Genomic DNA, 18,612 nt, shown 5'->3' with positions numbered 1-18,612 from the left:
GACTAACTTACAGAAAGCAGTTAGACCAAACCAAACTGCGATTCACAAACAGCCATCTGAAGAAGACACCACCAACTTCGACCCTCCAACACACACACTAGTGGCAACTGACATCACGGTTGACCACGAAGCTGAACTCACCGTCCCCAGCAGCCCGGCAAGGCCAGCTGCCCAGCAGCCCAGCAAAGAACCAACCAACTCACCCACACCTGCATTTGTACCGAGACGATCGACAAGGGAGCGAAAAGCCCCAGATCGTCTCACCCTATAAATAAGTGCATTATTGACTTTGGGAGGGAGTGATGTTATGTATGCAAACCTAGGTAACCTGTATCATACAGCCACCAGAGTGTCTACCTGTTGGAGTCCCAAGGGATCCCAGCATCCTGATGGCAGATCGCCGCCCCAGGGAGAGGGCCCGGAGGGTTCCGAGGAAGCTGTGGAGGCATTGGTTTCAGCGGTGGACAGAAGGCGGTGGGGGGGGGGTCCTGTACCGACTGGCAGGAGATCCTCGCAACGAGGAGGTGCCGCACCATAGCTATGGCAGTACTGAGGTCCCCAGGACCCACACACACAGTGCAGGAGGGAACTTAACCAGCTCGTACAAGGGGTCAGGCTGAGCGAAGGCTTCTCAACAAACGCCACCATCTGTACCACCCACTTCACAAACCTAGTGAACCTTCCCTGAACTGCCTCCAATGCAAGTACAGGCAACTCCCGATTATCCGCACACGGATCTAACGGACAACCCGCTGCAACAGCACTTTTTAAAAATCTGCGATTCTGTCCTGTACAGCTGCACACGGCCATTAAACCCACCCCACACACAGCCCTGCGCTGACCACTTGCTGCACCTGTCCGCCACTGAGGGTGCCGCCCGGCCTCGGGGGTAAGTAAAGCCGAGTCTCAGTCGACCTCCGGCGGTTGAAGCCTTCGGGCTGGCCATTTCACCTTTCAGCCACGCCGCTGGACCTGATCGCAGCACTAGCGGGGAATGCTCTGGGGACCCTGCATGCTGGCACCGTCCGGCTTGTATATGCTCTTTTTCCTCCGACCGATGACGGCCGAAGGATTTGGGATTAGGCTCGTCGAGTTGGTGTTCGAACTAGTTTCAACATTGATTTGAGGGAGGGGTCGTTGACTCCAGCAAGTTAATCTAGCATTAAAGTATAAATCTGGGACCCGACCATTCTCGGCAAGTACGTGCACTGGCCCTAGCGGCAAAATCGTTTACCCGGAATAGCCCGATCCCCGGCGGCCCCGGATCATCGAGAGTTGCCTGTATGTCCTTCCTTAAATAAGGAGACCAAAACATTACAACAGTGACTGCACTTTAAAACAATTTCATTGGCTGTAAGCGCTTTGGGACATCCTGTGGTTGCGAAAGGCGCTATATAAATGCAAGTCTTTATTTTTTTCTTTCAGGAGCTTTGACGGATGCGGTCAGTGGCACTGTACTGAGCCGGGGAGCCACTAGATGGTCCACCGATACCACACTCCGCTTTCCTCACACAAGCCCATTAGAATCCACAGTGACTGCAAGATATACAACAGCCCGAGATTAGGTTCAATTTATCACTGCAAGCTGACGTCTGAGTTTGAGCAAACCGAAATAAAATAGACAGAAACAACAGTGAACAGCGATCAATCACCATCTGTGTTAATGGGAGAAGAAAAAATTGAATGTAATGACGAGGGAATTCCATGAAAGATTATAGAAAGGGGAGAAATGGAGTATGAAACATGCCATTCTACACGGCTAACAAGTTGCTGAGCAGGCCCGATAGTCCGGAGGGCCTACTTTAGTTCCTATAATCAGCACCTGCAGTGTTGCTGACACCTCCGCTTTACCCACCAGCTCCCACAATTGATGGCACTTCCATTTTAAGTTCATTGAGATTCACACAGGAAAGTTAAATACGCAGAAGGCCATGTTTAAATTTCCCCCGTTAGAAGAACTTAAGAAATAAGAGCAGGGGTAGGCCATACGTCGCCTCCAGCCTGCTCCGGCATTTAATCTGATCATGGCTGATCCGATCATGGAACTCAGGTCCACTTCCCCGCCCGCTCCCCACAACCCCTTATTCCCTTATCGGTTATGAGCATTTGAATGGCTTAAGCAAATTGAAGGATTAGTGGGTGTATGATGAGAGATACAAGTAGTGTGTGAGAGAGAGAGAGAGAGAGACTTGAGAAAAGAGAGAGATAGAGAAAGAGAGCGAATGCATGGCCATTGAGTGTCACCTCCTGTTATATATGTGGACTTGTATTTACTCTGTACAGCCACCAGAGGGCTCATTCTGCGGAGTACCAAGTGATCCCATAATCCCTTGGGAGCACAGATATTTAAGGAGGCTTCACAGGTTGGAGAGGCACTCTGGTGACCTGCAATAAAATACTATGGTCATACTTTACTTTAAGCTCACACTGTTCAGTCTCCATACATAACGACCGGCAACGAGATACAGATAGCGAACCCGAAGATGCAGAGAACCGTGGGCATCCTGGAGAAATTTTCGGAGGAAGATGATTGGGAAATTTTTGTGGAGCAACTCGACCAATACTTCGTGGTCAACGAGCTAGATGGGGAAGAGAGCTCTGTCAAACGTAGAGCGATCCTCCTCACCGTCTGTGGGGCACCAACGTATGGCCTCATGAAGAATCTGCTCACTCCAGCGAAACCCACGGAGAAATCGTACGACGATTTGTGCACACTGGTCCGAGAGCATTTGAACCCGAAGGAAAGCGTTCTGATGGCGAGGTACCAGTTCTACACCTACAAAAGGTCTGAAGACCAGGAAGTGGCGAATTATGTCGCCGAACTGAGACACCTTGCAGGACATTGAAGGATATTTGGAGAACATGATCAGAGACTTTTTCGTACTTGGCATTGGCCATGAAGTAATACTTCGCAAGCTTTTGACTGTAGAGACCCCAACCTTGAGTAAGGCCATAGCGATAGCCCAGGCGTTCATTCCCACCAGTGACAATACGAAGCAAATGTCTCAATCCACAAGTGCTGCTACAAGTACTGTGAACAAAGTGATGTTTTCGAATTGTAACGTACAGGGCAGGTCACACATACCTGCAGCTACACGTCCGCAGATGTCTCAGAGTCCACCATCAAGGGTGATGAATGCAAGGCCATTAACACCTTGTTGGCGCTGCGGGGGTGATTATCGTTTCCATTCATGCCGCTTCAAAGGGTACGTTTGCAAGGGCTGTGGAACAATGGTACACCTCCACCTGAACTGCAAAGCTTGTTAAACCTGCAAACCATCACGTTGCAGAGGAGGACAGATCCACGGAGGATCACGATGAACCAGAGCCTCAGATAGAGGACGCAGAGGTACATGGGGTGCACACATTCACCACGAATTGTCCCCCGATAATGCTGAATGTTGAACTAAATGCAATCCCGACGTCAATGGAGCTGGACATAGGCGCGAGCCAGTCCATCATGGGCAAAAAGACTTTCGAAAGGTTGTGTGCAACAAGGCCTCAAGGCCAGTCTTAACCCCAGTTCACACGAGACTAAGAACTTGCACAAAAGAACTGATTCCTGTAATCGGCAGTGCTACCGTAAAGGTCTCCTACGATGGAGCGGCGCACAAGCTGCCACTCTGGGTGGTACCGGGCGATGGTCCCACGCTGCTCGGCAGGAGTTGGCTGGGAAAGATACACTGGAATTGGGACGACGTCGCCCACTGACAACACTTTGTGTGCTCAGGTCTAAAACAAATTTCCTTCGCTGTTCAAACCAGGCATCGGGAAATTCCAAGGAGTAAAAGTGCAGATCTACCTAATTTCGGGGGCGCGACCCATCCATCACAAGGCGAGAGCAGTACCGTACATGATGAGAGTAAGGTTAGAGATTGAGCTAGACCGGCTGCAACGAGAGGGCATCATTTCACCGATCGAGTTCAGCAAGTGGGCCAGTCCTATTTTCCCAGTCCTCAAGGGAGATGGCACCGTCAGAATCTGTGGCGATTGCAAAGTAACTATCAATCGTTTCTCCCTGCAGGACCAATACCCACTACCAAAAGCCGACGACCTCTTTGCAACGCTGGCAGGAGGAAAGACGTTCACGCAGCTGGATCTGACTTCAGCCGACATGACGCAGGAACTGGAGGAATCATCGAAGGCCCTCACCTGCATCAACACGCACAAAGGTCTTTTTGTTTATAACAGATGCCCGTTTGGATTCCGATCAGCGGCGGCGATATTCCAGAGAAACATGGAAAGTTTACTGAAGTCGGTCCCGCACACCGTGGTCTTCCAGCATTACATCTTGGTCACAGGTCGGAACAGAGTCGAGCATCTGCAGAACCTGGAGGAGGTTCTTAGTCGACTCAACCGCCTGGGCTCAGATTAAAACGCTCGAGGTGCGTTTTCCTGGTGCCTGAAGTGGGGCTCCTGGGAAGGAGGATTGCGGCGGATGACATGAAGCCCACCAACGTGAAGACGGAGACAATAGAGAATGCACCAAACCACAGAACATGACGGTGCTGCGGTCGTTTCTGGGACTCTTGAACTACTTTGGTAACCTCCTCCTGGGTCTCAGCACCCTGCTAGAACCACTGCATGTCTTACTATGAAAAGGGGGCGAATGGGTTTGGGGCAAAAGCCAAGAAAATGCCTTTGTAAAAGCGAGAAAATTGTTATGCTCAAAAAATTGCTTGTGTTGTATGATCCATGTAAGCGTTTGGTACTAGCATGTGATGCGTTGTCATATGGCGTCGGGTGTGTATTGCAACAAGCTAATGATTTCGGGAAACTGCAACTGGTTGCTTATGCATCCAGGAGTCTGTCTAAGGCCGAGAGAGCCTACAGCATGATTGAGAAAGAAGCGTTAGCATGTGTGTATGGGATAAAGAAAATGCATCAATACCTGTTTGGGCTAAAATTCGAATTGGAAACTGACCATAAGCCACTTATATCCCTGTTTTCTGAGAGTAAAGGGATAAATACCAACGCATCGGCCCGCATCCAGAGATGGGCGCTCACGTTATCCGCTTACAACTATGCCATCCGCCACAGGCCAGGCATAGAAAACTGCGCCGATGCTCTCAGTAGGCTGCCATTGCCCACCACGGTTATGGAAGAATTTGAGAGTGAGCAATCACCTGTCACTGCCCGGCAGATCAAAACCTGGACAAGCCAGGACCCCTTATTATCTCTAGTCAAAAGCTGTGTGCTTCACGGGAGCTGGTCCAGTGTCCCAGTGGAAATGCAGGAAGAGATAAAGCTGTTCCAGCGGCGCAAAAATGAAATGTCTATACAGGTAGACTGCCTTCTGTGGGGTAATCGAGTAGTGGTCCCCAAGAAGGGCAGAGACACCTTTATCAATAACCTCCACAGTACCCACCCAGGCATTGTAATGATGAAAGCGATAGCCAGATCCACGTTTGGTGGCCAGGTATCGATGCGGACTTAGAGTCCTGCGTTCACAGATGTAATATATGCTCGCAGTTAAGCAACGTACTCAGGGAGGCGGCGCTAAGTTTATGGTCTTGGCCCTCCAAACCGTGGTCTAGGGTACACGTCGACTATGCAGGCTCGTTCTTGGGAAAATGTTCCTTGTGGTTGTAGGCACGTGCTCCAAGTGGATTGAATATGAGATAATGTCGGCTAGCACATCCGCTGCTACCACTGAAAGCCTGCGGGCCATGTTTGCCACACACGGCTTACCCAATGACCTGGTGAGCGACAACGGGCCATGTTTTACCAGTGCTGAGTTCAAAGAATTCATGACCCGTAACGGGATCAAACATGTCACATCTGCCCCGTTTAAACCAGCGTCCAATGGTCAGGCAGAGAGAGCAGTGCAAACCATCAAGCAAGGCTTGAAGAGGGTAACTGAAGGCTCACTGCAGACTCGCCTATCCCGAGTCCTGCTTAGCTACCGCACGAGACCACACTCACTCACTGGGATCCCACCTTCTGAACTGCTCATGAAAAGAGCACTTAAGACAAGGCTCTCGTTAGTTCACCCTGATCTACATGAACAGGTAGAGAGCAGGCGGCTTCAACAAAGTGCATACCATGAAAGCGTAAATGTGTCACGCGAGATTGAAATCAATGATCCTGTATTTGTATTAAATTATGGACAAGGTCCCAAGTGGCTTCTCGGCACTGTCATGGCCAGAGGGGAGCAGGGTGTTTCGGGTCAAACTTTCAAATGGACTCATTCACCGGAAACGCTTGGACCAAATCAAACTCAGATTCATGGAATATCCTGAGCAACCCACCTTGGACCCTACCTTTTTTGATCCCCGAACACACACACCAGTGGCAACTGACACCACGGTTGACCATGAAGCATAACCCATCATCCACAGCAGCCCAGCGAGGGCTAGACAAATGATTCAACAACACCAGCTTTCACACCGAGACGATGCATCAGGGCAAGAAGGGCTCCAGATCGACTCACATTGTAAATATTTACACTATTGATTTTGGGGGGGAATGTTGTTATATATGTATTTACTCTGTACAGCCACCAGAGGGCTCATTCCCCAGAGTCCCAAGGGATCCCATAAGAAGGCTTCACAGGTTGCAGAGGCACTCTGGAGACCTGCAATAAAAGACTAAAGTCACACTTTACTTTGAGCTCACAGTGTTCAGTCTGACTCTTTCTCCATACACAACACCTCTTGTCTGCAGCCATGTACACACTCCTTGGGACTGGAGGAAGCCATTCAGCCCCTCGAGCCTGTTCTGCCATTCAAGTAGATCATGGCTGATCTGTATCTTAACTCCATCTACCCGCCTTGGTTCCATAACCCTTCATACCCTTGCCCAGCAAAAATGTAGCAATCTCACTTTTGAAAATTTCAATTGAACCCCCACCCCCCAGCCTCAACAACTTTTTCGAGGGGAGAATGTTCCAGATTTCCTCCACCCTTTGTGTGAAGAAGTGCTTCCTGACATCACCCCTGAGCGACCTAGCTCTAATTTGAGGATTATTCCCTCTTGTTCTGGACTCTCCCACCAGAGGAGATCGTTTTTCTCCACCTGCCCTATCAAATCCTTTCACCAATTCATTTTCTATATTTGAGGGATTACAAGCCTCGTCTTTGCAAACTGTTCTAATAATTTCTGATGAATTTTGGAACTGTACAGTGCTCTGATTGAGCTGCATTACCTAGTTATGGTCACAAAAAAAAAAGAACTTGCATTTATATAGCGCCTTTCATGACCTCAAGACATCCCAAAGAGCTTTACAGCCACTTTTGATTTGTAATCACTGTTGTAATGTAGGAAACGTGACAGCCAATTTGCGCACAGCAAGCTCCCATAAACAGCAATGTGATAATGACCAGATAATCTGTTTTAATGATGTTGGTTGAGGGATAAACTGCCTAGGATGAAAGGGATAACTCTCCTGTTCTTCTTTGAATAACGGCTGTGGGATCTTTTACGTCCACTTGAGAGAGCAGATGGGGCCTTGGTCTCATCCGAAAGAGGGCACGTCCGACAGTGCAGCGCTCTCTCGGTATTGCACTGGGAGTGTCGGTCTAGATTTTGTCCTCAAGCTTCTGGAGCGGGATTTGAACCCACGACCGTTTCACTTGGAGGCGAGAATGCTATGCACTGTGCCACGGCTGATACAAGCGAGACATTGAAACCCTGGAGGCAGTTCAGAGAGGAACCCGGTGTCTGATCCCCAGTGTCAGAGGACTGAGTAATGAGGAACCGAGGGGCGAAGCTTGGGCTTTGTCAGCTTTGAGACCAGGTGACTGAAAGGGCATCCTCATGAGGTCTATAAGATTTTAAGAAGGTAAAGCTGGACCAGCACTTTGAGGCCAACTTTGACTGCCAGCCAAGGGCCAGAGATTCAAACACAGATTTAGGGCTGCGGTCAGGAAAATCATCTTCGTACATGGTACTCTAGGTCGGGCGAAGAGCTTGGAGCCCAGAGAGCTAAAGGGGCAGAATGGCCTTCCCCATCTGTACTTCTCTTGCCCCGTTGTGATCAGAGATAAAGTTGTGGCTAGGGTGGGTTAATAACAGGAAAAGGCAAACCTCTCTGCTTCAAGGACATGAAGGGCGTTTGCACTGTGACTAAGTCAGAGACGATGAAATAGAATAACAGCCACGGCACGTTAAAGCTCAGTGGTGATTGATGAATATTCGATTTAATGATGATGATTTAAGCCTGACTAATCAAAGGAAAGAATGAAAGCGTATGATCTAATGTGTGAAAGACAAAAAGAGCAATTTCCAGGAGGGTTGGAGAAAGTGAAGAGGACCTGGGAAAGGCTTAACCCTTTGCAGGTTGTCAGGTGCAGTAAACAACTGGTTACCCTGCAAAGGAGTGAGAAAGAAGGAAAGGTACCCAGTACATTTCCTGGGAGAGAGGGGGGGAACGGGTGCGGGGGGGGGGGTAATAAAATTAGGGACAAGTAACCAGTGAAGGCTGTCGAAGTGGACTCAATGGAACAGAAATTCCGGCCGCCCTGGGTCCGTACGGAGTGTGTACGGACCTGGGAAGGCATTGCAAAAGCCCGTTTTCAGCGCATAATGCGCATAGGCTGAAAACCGGCTTTTCCGATTTGTCGCGCTCCAGCTTGACAGAACTTCCGTTTCTCGGGAGCGAGCACAGTTACACAGGTAAGATTGCGGAATTTACCCATATCTTGCCAGCAAATGTCCTCAAACCTCTTGCGCCTGATAAATGCAGGTGCATAACCTACTTTTAGAACATAAGAACATAAGAATTAGGAACAGGAGTAGGACATCTAATCCCTCGAGCCTGCTCCGCCATTCAACAAGATCATGGCTGATCTGGCCGTGGACTCAGCTCCACTTACCCGCCCTCTCCCCATAACCCTTAATTCCCTTATTGGTTAAAAATCTATCTATCTGTGACTTGAATACATTCAATGAGCTAGCCTCAACTGCTTCCCTGGGCAGAGAATTCCACAGATTCACAACCCTCTGGGAGAAGAAATTCCTTCTCAACTCGGTTTTAAATTGGCTCCCCTGTATTTTGAGGCTGTGACCCCTAGTTCTAGTCTCCCCAACCAGTGGAAACAACCTCTCTGCCTCTATCTTGTCTATCCCTTTCATGATTTTAAATGTTTCTATAAGATCACCCCTCATCCTTCTGAACTCCAATGAGTAAAGACCCAGTCTACTCAATCTATCATCATAAGGTAACCCCCTCATCTCTGGAATCAACCTAGTGAATCGTCTCTGTACCCCTACCAAAGCCAATATATCCTTCCTTAAGTAAGGTGACCAAAACTGCACGCAGTACTCCAGGTGCGGCCTCACCAATAACCTGTACAGTTGCAGCAGGACCTCCCTGCTTTTGTATTCCATCCCTCTCGCAATGAAGGCCAACATTCCATTCGCCTTCCTGATTACCTGCTGCACCTGCAAATTAACTTTTTGGGATTCATGCACAAGGACCCCCAGGTCCCTCTGCACCTCAGCATGTTGTAATTTCTCCCCATTCAAATAATATTCCCTTTTATTGTTTTTTTTCTCCAAGGTGGATGACCTCACACTTTCCGACATTGTATTCCATCTGCCAAACCTTAGCCCATTCGCTTAACCTATCTAAATCTCTTTGCAGCCTCTCTGAGTCCTCTACACAACCGGCTTTCCCACTAATCTTAGTGTCACCTGCAAGCGTAAGAGTTTTAAAACTCAAAAAATAAAATTAAAAATACACATTTTATTTTTAAAAACCCTAAGATACATTTATTTTAAACCATAATTTTAAAAACTTTTTAAAAACTCGGAAAAAATATTTTTCTCTAAGATATATAAAACAGAGTTTAGGGAGTAAGGAAACAAATTAAAAAGCAGGACCTCAAAGGTAGTAATCTCCAGATTACTCCCAATGCCACAAGCTAGTGAGTACAGAAAGAGAAGGATAGAGCAGATGAATGCATGGCTGAAGAGATGGTGCAGGCAGGATGGCTTTAGTTTCCTGAGGCAATGGGACCGCTTCTGGGGGAGGTGGGATGGGTTGCACCTCAACAGAGCCGGGACCAATATCCTTGCAGGGGGATTTGCTAGTGCTGCTGGGGAGGTTTTAAACAAGCATGGCAGGGGGATGGGAACCTGAAAATAGATTCAGTAGGGAGGGGAGTAAAGCTGGAATTAGAAAGCAAAAATAAAGAAAGTGAGTTTGAAGGAGAGAGGAAACAAGCAGGAGAAAAGGGTAAAAAAAAAATGTAAAGGCTCTTTGACGAAATGCATTTGTAAAAAAAATAGATGAGTTGATGGCACAAATTAGGACAAATGGGTATGATCTGATAGCCATTACAGAGATGTGGTTGCAAGGTGACCAGGACTGGGAATTAAATATTCAGGGGTACTTGACAATCCAGAAGGACAGATAGAAAGGAAAAAGAGGTGCGGTAGCTCTATTGATAAAGGATGGAATCACTGCAATAGTGAGAAATGATATTGGCTCAAATCATCAGGATGTTGAAACAGTTTGGGTGGAGATAAGGAATAATAAGGGAAAAAAGTCACTGGTGGGCGTAGTCTATAGGCCCCCTAACAGTAGCAACTCTGTTGGTCGGAGCATAAACCAGGAAATAGTGGGGGCTTGTAAAAAGGGAACAGCAATAATCATGGGTGATTTTAACCTCCATATTGATTGCACAAACAAATTGGTCTGGGTAGCCTTGAGGAAGAGTTCACAGAGTGCATAAGGGACGGGTTCCTTGAGCAGTCTGTAACGGAACCAACCAGAGGGCAGGCTATCTTAGATCTGGTCTTGTGTAATGAGACAGGATTAATAAACAATCTCCTGGTAAAGGATCCCCTTGGAATGAGTAATCATAGCAGGATTGAATTTCAAATTCAGATGGAGGGTGAGAAAGTTGGATCTCTAACCAGTGTACTAAGCTTAAATAAAGGAGACTATGAAGGTATGAGGGCAGAGTTGGGTAAAGTGGACTGGGAAAATAGATTAAAGTGTAGGACTGTTGATGAACAGTAGTGTACATTTAAGGAGATATTTCACAACTCTCAAGAAAAATATATTCCAGTGAGGAGGAAAGGGTGTAAGAGAAAAGATAACCATCTGTGGCTAACTAAAGAAATAAAAGACAGCATCCAATTAAAAACAAGGGCATACAAAGTGGCCAAAATTAGTGGGAGGACAGAAGACTGGGAAGCTTTTAAAAGCCAGCAAAGAATGACTAAAAAAATGATTGAGAAAGTAAGAAAGACTATGAACGTAAACTAGCACGAAATATAAAAACAGATAACAAGAGTTTCTATAGGTATATAAAAAGGAAAAGAGTGGCTAAAATAAATGTTGGTCCCTTAGAGGATGAGACCGGGGAATTAGTAATGGGGAACATGGAGATGACAGAAACTCTGAACAAATATTTTGTAACAGTCTTTACGCTAACAATATCCCAACAGTGGATAGTCAAGGGGCTATAGGGGGGGGGAGGAACTTAACACAATCACAATCACTAAGGAGGTGGTACTCAGTAAGATAATGGGACTAAAGGCAGATAAATCCCCTGGACCTGATGGCTTGCATCCTAGGGTCTTAAGAGAAATAGCGGCAAGGATTGTGGATGCATTGGTTGTAATTTACCAAACTTTCCTGGATTTTGTGGCGGTCCCAGTAGATTGGAAAACTGCAAATGTAACACCCCTATTTAAAAAAGGAGGCAGACAAAAAGCAGGAAACCATAGACCAGTTAGCCTAACATCTGTGGTTGGGAAAATGTTGGAGTCCATTATTAAAGAAGCAGTAGCAGGACATTTGGAAAAGCAAAATTCAGTCAGGCAGAGTCAGCATGGATTTATGAAGGAGAAGTCATGTTTGACAAATTTGCTGGAATTCTTTGAGGATGTAATGAACAGGGTGCATAAACCAGTGGATGTGGTGTATTTGGACTTCCAGAAGGCATTTGACAAGGTGCCACACAAAAGGTTACTGCACAAGATATAAGTTCACGGGGTTGGGGTAATATATTAGCATTGACAGAGGATTGGCTAACTAACAGAAAACAGAGTCGGGATAAATGCTTCATTCTCTGGTTGGCAATCAGTAACTAGTGAAGTGCCGCAGGGATCAGTGCTGGGACCCCAACTATTTACAATCTATATTAACGGCTTGGAAGAACGGACTGAGTGTAACATAGCCAAGTTTGCTGATGATACAAAGATGGGAGGAAAAGCAATGTGTGGGGAGGACACAAAAAATCTGCAAAAGGACATAGATAGGCTAAGTGAATAGGCAAAATTTGGCAGATGGAGTATAATGTTGGAAAGTGTGAGGTCATGGATTTTGACAGAAAAAATCAAAGAGCAAGTTATTATTTAAATGGAGAAAGATTGCAAAGTGCTGCAGTACAGTGGGGCCTGGGGGTACTTGTGCATGAAAGACAAAAGGATAGTATGCAGGTACAGCAAGTGATCAGGAAGGCCTTTATTGCAAAGGGGATGGAGTATAAAAGCAGGGAAGTCTTGCTAGAGTTATACAGGGTATTGATGAGGCCACACCTGGAATACTGCGTGCAGTTTTGGCTTCCATATTTATGAAAGGATATACTTGCTTTGGAGGCAGTTCAGAGAAGGTTCACTTGGTTAATTCCGGAGATGAGGGAGTTGACTTAAGAGGAAAAGTTGAGTAGGTTGGGCCTCTACTCATTGGAATTCAGAAGATGAAACATATAAGATTATGAGGGGATTTGACAAAGTGGATGCAGAGAGGATGTTTCCACTGATAGGGGAGACTAGAACTGGAGGGCTTGATCTTAGAATAAGGGGCCGCCCATTTAATACTGAGATGAGGAGAAATTTCTTCTCTCAGAGGATTGTGAATCTGTGGAATTCGCTGCCTCAGAGAGCTGTGGAAGTTGGGACATTGAATAAATTTAAGACAGAAATAGACAGTTTCTTAAACGATAAGGGGAGAAGGGATTATGGGGAGCAGGCAGGCAATTGGACCTGAATCCTGATCGGATTAGCCATGATCGTATTAAATAGCGGAACAGGCTCGAGGGGCCGTATGGACTACTCCTGCTCCTATTTCTTATGTTCTTATGTTTATTCATTTAATTTCAATTAATTTTAATTATGTGAGGTGTGTTTTTTATTTTTTATTTGGTGTTATTGTGTTTGGTTTTTTTTCTCAATTAATAGCAATGAGAACTCATAGATACGGAGTTCCCATTGCTATTCATTGAGAATACTGCACCTGATTGGCTGAGCAGTCACATGTGACTGCATCTTCTGTGTGGGAACCTGGCGGACGGAAAGGCGCTTCGCAGCACGGGAAGGGAAGGCCTCCCCACCGGAATCCGGGGCGCCTCTGATACCACCAGGTCATGTCATAAAAATTCTCCGGTCGGAGGCAATTGCCCGCGAGAAGCCTCCGACCGAAATTTTAAGGGTCCTTAAGAGGCAACTCGATGAATATTTGGTGAGTTAAGGTTGAGGGTTATTAATCTCATTGCTGTTTGTGCCACATTGTGGCTGCTCCATTCACCCACGCCAACTGCATCTTGGGACCTATAGCCAGAAGGATCCAGTACAATTCTCAGGAGGCTGGACAAGGCAGGGTGTAGCCTCATCTGGGGGTCAAAATTGGGTTGCTAACGCCTGCTGATAACGCCAGTGTCAGATGTTAACTGGGAGCTAGGCAGTTGGGAGTGTCGCTGGGTGCTGTTAACGCCTGACGCAAAATTCGGAAGCCATTTTTTACGGGCGTTAAAACGTTACGCCCCGTCGGCTAACGCCTCCTTGGCACCTCGATTGCCACATTTAGTTTGTATGCCTGCCGTACCGGCAGGAGGCCACACAGCCTGAACAAAGTGCTGGTTAAACAGCGGAGCTCGGGCGGAATTGGCCAGGGAGCAAGGTCGGTTTTGTTCTCTATTTATTTCTTCTATTTTTCATTGGCTGTAACAGTGGGGAAGTCTGTGTGTGGGTCGGAGAAGTTTGAGGTTTTTTTTCTTCTTCCCTTTTCTTCCCGTTTCCCAGCCAGCGTGGCAGCAGCCTCCCGGATCGGAATTCAGTCGGCCTCCTGAGCTCCCGCCCGAGGGTGAGTATGCAACGTCCCTTTATAGCGCTGCTCTCTCATCTTTGGCCGTATAAACTGAATTTGGCCGTTGGAGCCTGTACCTAATGCCCGGCGGTAAAACCAGTACTCGGGCGGTGACACCGCCTCAAACATGGCGGTGCCCAATTTCGCACCCCCTGGAGTATTGTGTGTGACTCTGATCACCATGCAAGGACATTCAGGCAATGGAGGCTATGAAATACAGAGCAATCAAACTGGTACCTGGCTTAAGGCACCTGAGTGACGAGGGAAGGTTGAAGAGCCTGGGATTGTTTGCTCTGGATTCTAGAACCAGTGGACATGGCTTCAAGCTGAGAAGACAGAAGCTACACAGAGAGTTTAAGCTTAACTGCTTTATGTAGAAGGTGACGAATGTTTGGAACAGATTGCCCAGGGAGACAGGCAGTGTGAAAGAGAGAGCTGGATAGAGGATTGAGAGATGGGCTGATTAGTTTATCAGAAGACAGGGAGGTAGGATTGACATCAATCAAACTGTGGTGGGCCTTTGGGCATAATGGAACATATGAGGAGGCCATTCAGCCGCTCAAGCCTGCCAAAAGAATCAGGGAGTGATGAGGAGAAATACGATCTGGAATGCACTGCCTAAAAGGATGGTGGAAGCAGATTCAATAGTAACTTTCAAAAAGGGAATTGGATAAATACTGGAAGAGGAAACATTTGCACTCCCCTTTGTTCTACCAAAGAGACAGCACTGGCATGATGGGCCGAAAGGCCTCCTTCTATGCTGTATAATTCTATGATTCTACCCTCCTACCTACCAGATGTCGTGTAATAAGACATTAACATCATTGAGTGTTGTGAGTAATCTTCAGAGACTGACTGAATGTTCACAGAGTCCTCGGGCTCTCTACGTTATTATCTACTTTTGTCTAATTTGATATTTTCACCTTGCGGATTACCGTACAGTACTGATCTTTGGGTCTTACAACTGGAGCTAAATCCTTCACAATCTTTACATTGCACCTGCACTATAGCGAACCCTTGGGTTTGCTTTATAACACAGGAGCCAACTCTCTGTGTGAAGGTTATAGTCATATGTCCAAAACAACAACAACTTGTATTTATATAGCGCCTTTAACATAGTGAAACATCCCAAGGCGCTTCACTAGAGTATTATGAGATAAAACTTTTGACACTGAGCCGCATAAGTAGAAATTAGCGCAGGTGACCAAAAACTTGGTCAAAGAGGTAGGTTTAAAGGAGCGTCGTGAAGGAAGATAGAGAGGTAGAGAGGTTTAGGGAGGGAGTTGCAGAGCTTGAGGCCTAGGCAACAGAAGGCACGGCCACCAATGGTTGAGCGATTATAATCAGGGATGTTCAGGAGGGCAGAATTAGAGGAGTGCGGACATCTCGAGGCGTTGTGGGGCTGGAGGAGATTACAGAGACAGGGAGAGGCGAGGCCATGGAAGGATTTGAAATAATAATAAGAATTTTGAAATCGAGGTGTTGCTTAGGCCAATGTAGGTCAGCGAGCACAGGGGTGATGGGTGAGTGGGACTTGGTGCGAGTTAGGACACGGGCAGCCGAGTTTTGGATCACCTCTAGTTTACGTCGGGTAGAATGTGGGAGGGCCAGCCAGGAGTGCGTTGGAATAGTCAAGTCTAGAGGTAACAAAGGCTTCAGCAGCGAATGGGCTGAGGCAGGGGTGGAGGCGGGTGATATTATGGAGGTGGAAATAGGCGGTCTTAGTTATGCTGTGGATATGGAGTTGAAAGCTCATTTCAGGATCAAATATGACACCAAGGTTGCGAACAGTCTGGTTCAGCCTCAGACAGAGGTCGGGGAGAGGGCTGGAGTCAGTGGCCAGGGAACAGCGTTTGTGGCGGGGACCGAAAACAATGGCTTCGGTCTTCCAAATATTCAATTGGATAAAATTTCTGCTCATCCAGAACCGGATGTCGGACAAGCAGTCTGACAATTTCGAGACCGTGGAGGGGTCGAGAGAAGTGGTGGTGAGGTAGAGCTGGGTGTCATCAGTGTGCATGTGGAAACTGACGCTGTGTTTCTGGATGATGTCGCCAAGGGACAGCATGTAGATGAGAAATAGGAGGGGGCCAAGGATAGATCCTTGGGGAACACCAGAGGTAACGATGCGGGGGCGGGAAGAGAAGCCATTGTCGGTGATTTTCTGGCTACGATTAGATAGATAAGAATGGAACCAGGCGAGTGCAGTCCCACCCAGCTGGACGATGGTAGAGAGGCGTTGGAGGAGGATGGAGTGGTCAACCGTGTCAAAGGCTGCAGACAGGTCGAGAAGGACGAGGAGGGATAGTTTGCTTTTGTCACAGTCACAGAGGATGTCATTTGTGACTTTGATGAGAGCCGTTTCGGTACTGTGGCAGGCCCGGAAAGCGGATTGAAGGGATTCAAACATGGAATTGCGGGAAAGATGGGCACAAATTGGAAGGTGACAACACATTCAAGGACTTTGGAGAGGAAAGGGAGGTTGGAGGTGGGGCCGTAGTTTGCAAGGATGGAGGGGTCGAGAGCTGCTTTTTTGAGGAAAGGGGTGATGACGGCAGATTTGAGGGAGAGAGGGACAGTACCTAAGGAGAGAGACCCGTTAACAATGTCAGCTAACATGGGAGCCAGAAAAGGAAGTTGGGAGGTCAGCAGTTTGGTGGGAATAGGGTCAAGGAAGCAGGAAGTGGACAGGATGAGCTCGGAAAGGTCATGAGGGGAGATTGGAGAGAAACCGGAGAAAGAGGTCACGGCGAGGGCAGGGGGATCCTTAGAGGAAGTTTGGCCCACTGGGCCAGGTGAAGGAAGGGAAGAGGCAAATGTGACCGAACGGCTGGTCTTAATCTTCGAGACAAACAAGTCGATGAGCTCCTCACACTTATTGTCGGAGGTGAGGGTGGAGACTGAGGAGAGGGGTTTAAATAGATAGTTACCAGGTGTTTCCTCTGAGGCATGCTGGTGCATAGCCATTCCTACCTCCTATTAATTAACACTAAGAATAAGGCTTCCCATCAGAACGACTCTTAACATCAAATAGTTACAGCACTTGTTATTGACATTGATATTACAAGAAGAATTCCCTTCAGCCTAGTTGTTCTCATCCTTCTAGGCTACTATCCCTACTGTCTTCCATGATACAATCTAGTTGTTGCTTGAACGAATTCCCTGTTCTTGCTCCGAGTTTTACTAACTCTGGTAGTACCAGGGGAACAATAACCATAAGGTTTGCAAGAAGTGGGACGCAGCATTATCACACTGGTGCAAGTTGTGTCGCCAACTTCGGTTGAATGAATTCCTTGGAGGCTTCATCAGGTGACCTTCGACCTCCCACTGCTCCGCCCCCACACTCCCGCCCTTGGTTGTCCACCACACCCATTCTCACAATGCTCCAACTCGCCACGGCCAATTGGAAAGTTGATAGATTCCTCATTCCACGATTGGATGATCCTTGACTATGAGTCAACAGCCTTTTTTCTCCGTCTCCAGTACTTTTCATGATCAAGAAACAGAAGTCTTCAAAGAAAATGGAAAAAAAAAAACATTTTTTTAACGCTCCTACGATTTTTCTCCTGGGTTGCTAGCAGCAGTGTCCTGGAGGTTAATCTTCCACTCGTGGTGATTCCAGGCCGATCCTGGATAGTTGGCAACCCCAGGTGCAAGCAAGTAGCTCATCTCAGTTTGGGGCTAAGGCACACTGAGGTGAAAATTTTCCTGGCTGCTATGTGTAGTGAGACTGCACATGAGGTCCTGTAGGATGCACTGTTTACAATTTTGCCTTAAATAGCCAGTACACAAAGTCCTCAGGAATACAAGCACAGTGACAAGAACAATTGGCATTTCTCTGCTCATTTGGGAATAAGAAAATAACATAAGAACATAAGAAATATAAGCAGGAGTCGGCCATTTGGCCCTCGAGCCTCTCATGGCTGATTTTCGATCTCACACTTTCCTGCATGTCCCTTGATTCCCTTAATATCCAAAAATCTATCGATCTCTGTCTTGAATATACTCAAAGATTGAGCATCCACAGGCCTCTGGGGTAGAGAATTCCAAAGATTCACCACCCTCTGAGTGAAAAAATTTCTCTTCATCTCAGTCCTAAATGGCCGACCCCTTATTCTGAGACTGTGACCCCTGGTTCTAGACTCTCCAGCCAGGGGAAACATCCTCCCTGCATCTACTCTGTCAAGCCCCATAAGATTTTTGTATGTTTCGGTGTTGTCAATCAACGATTAAAATGGAAAGGAACCAGACTGTTCGCAACCTTGGTGTCATATTTGAACCTGAAATAAGCTTTCGACCACATATCTGCAGCATAACTAAGACCGCCTATTTCCATCTCCGTAACATTGCCCATCTCTCCCCTTGCCTCAGCTCATTCGCTGCTGAAGCCCTCATCCATGCCTTTGTTACCTCTAGACTTAACTATTCCAACGCACTCCTGGCTAACCTCCCACATTCTACCCTACGTAAACTAGAGGTGATCCAAAATTCGGCTGCCCGTGTCCTAACTCACACCAAGTTCCGTTCACCCATCACCCCTGTGCTCGCTGACCTACATTGGCCTAAGCAAC

Source organism: Pristiophorus japonicus, chromosome 9, assembly GCF_044704955.1.
Source record: "Pristiophorus japonicus isolate sPriJap1 chromosome 9, sPriJap1.hap1, whole genome shotgun sequence".
Classification (NCBI taxonomy): Eukaryota; Metazoa; Chordata; class Chondrichthyes; family Pristiophoridae; genus Pristiophorus; species Pristiophorus japonicus.
Note: the sequence above shows the minus strand (reverse complement) of the source record.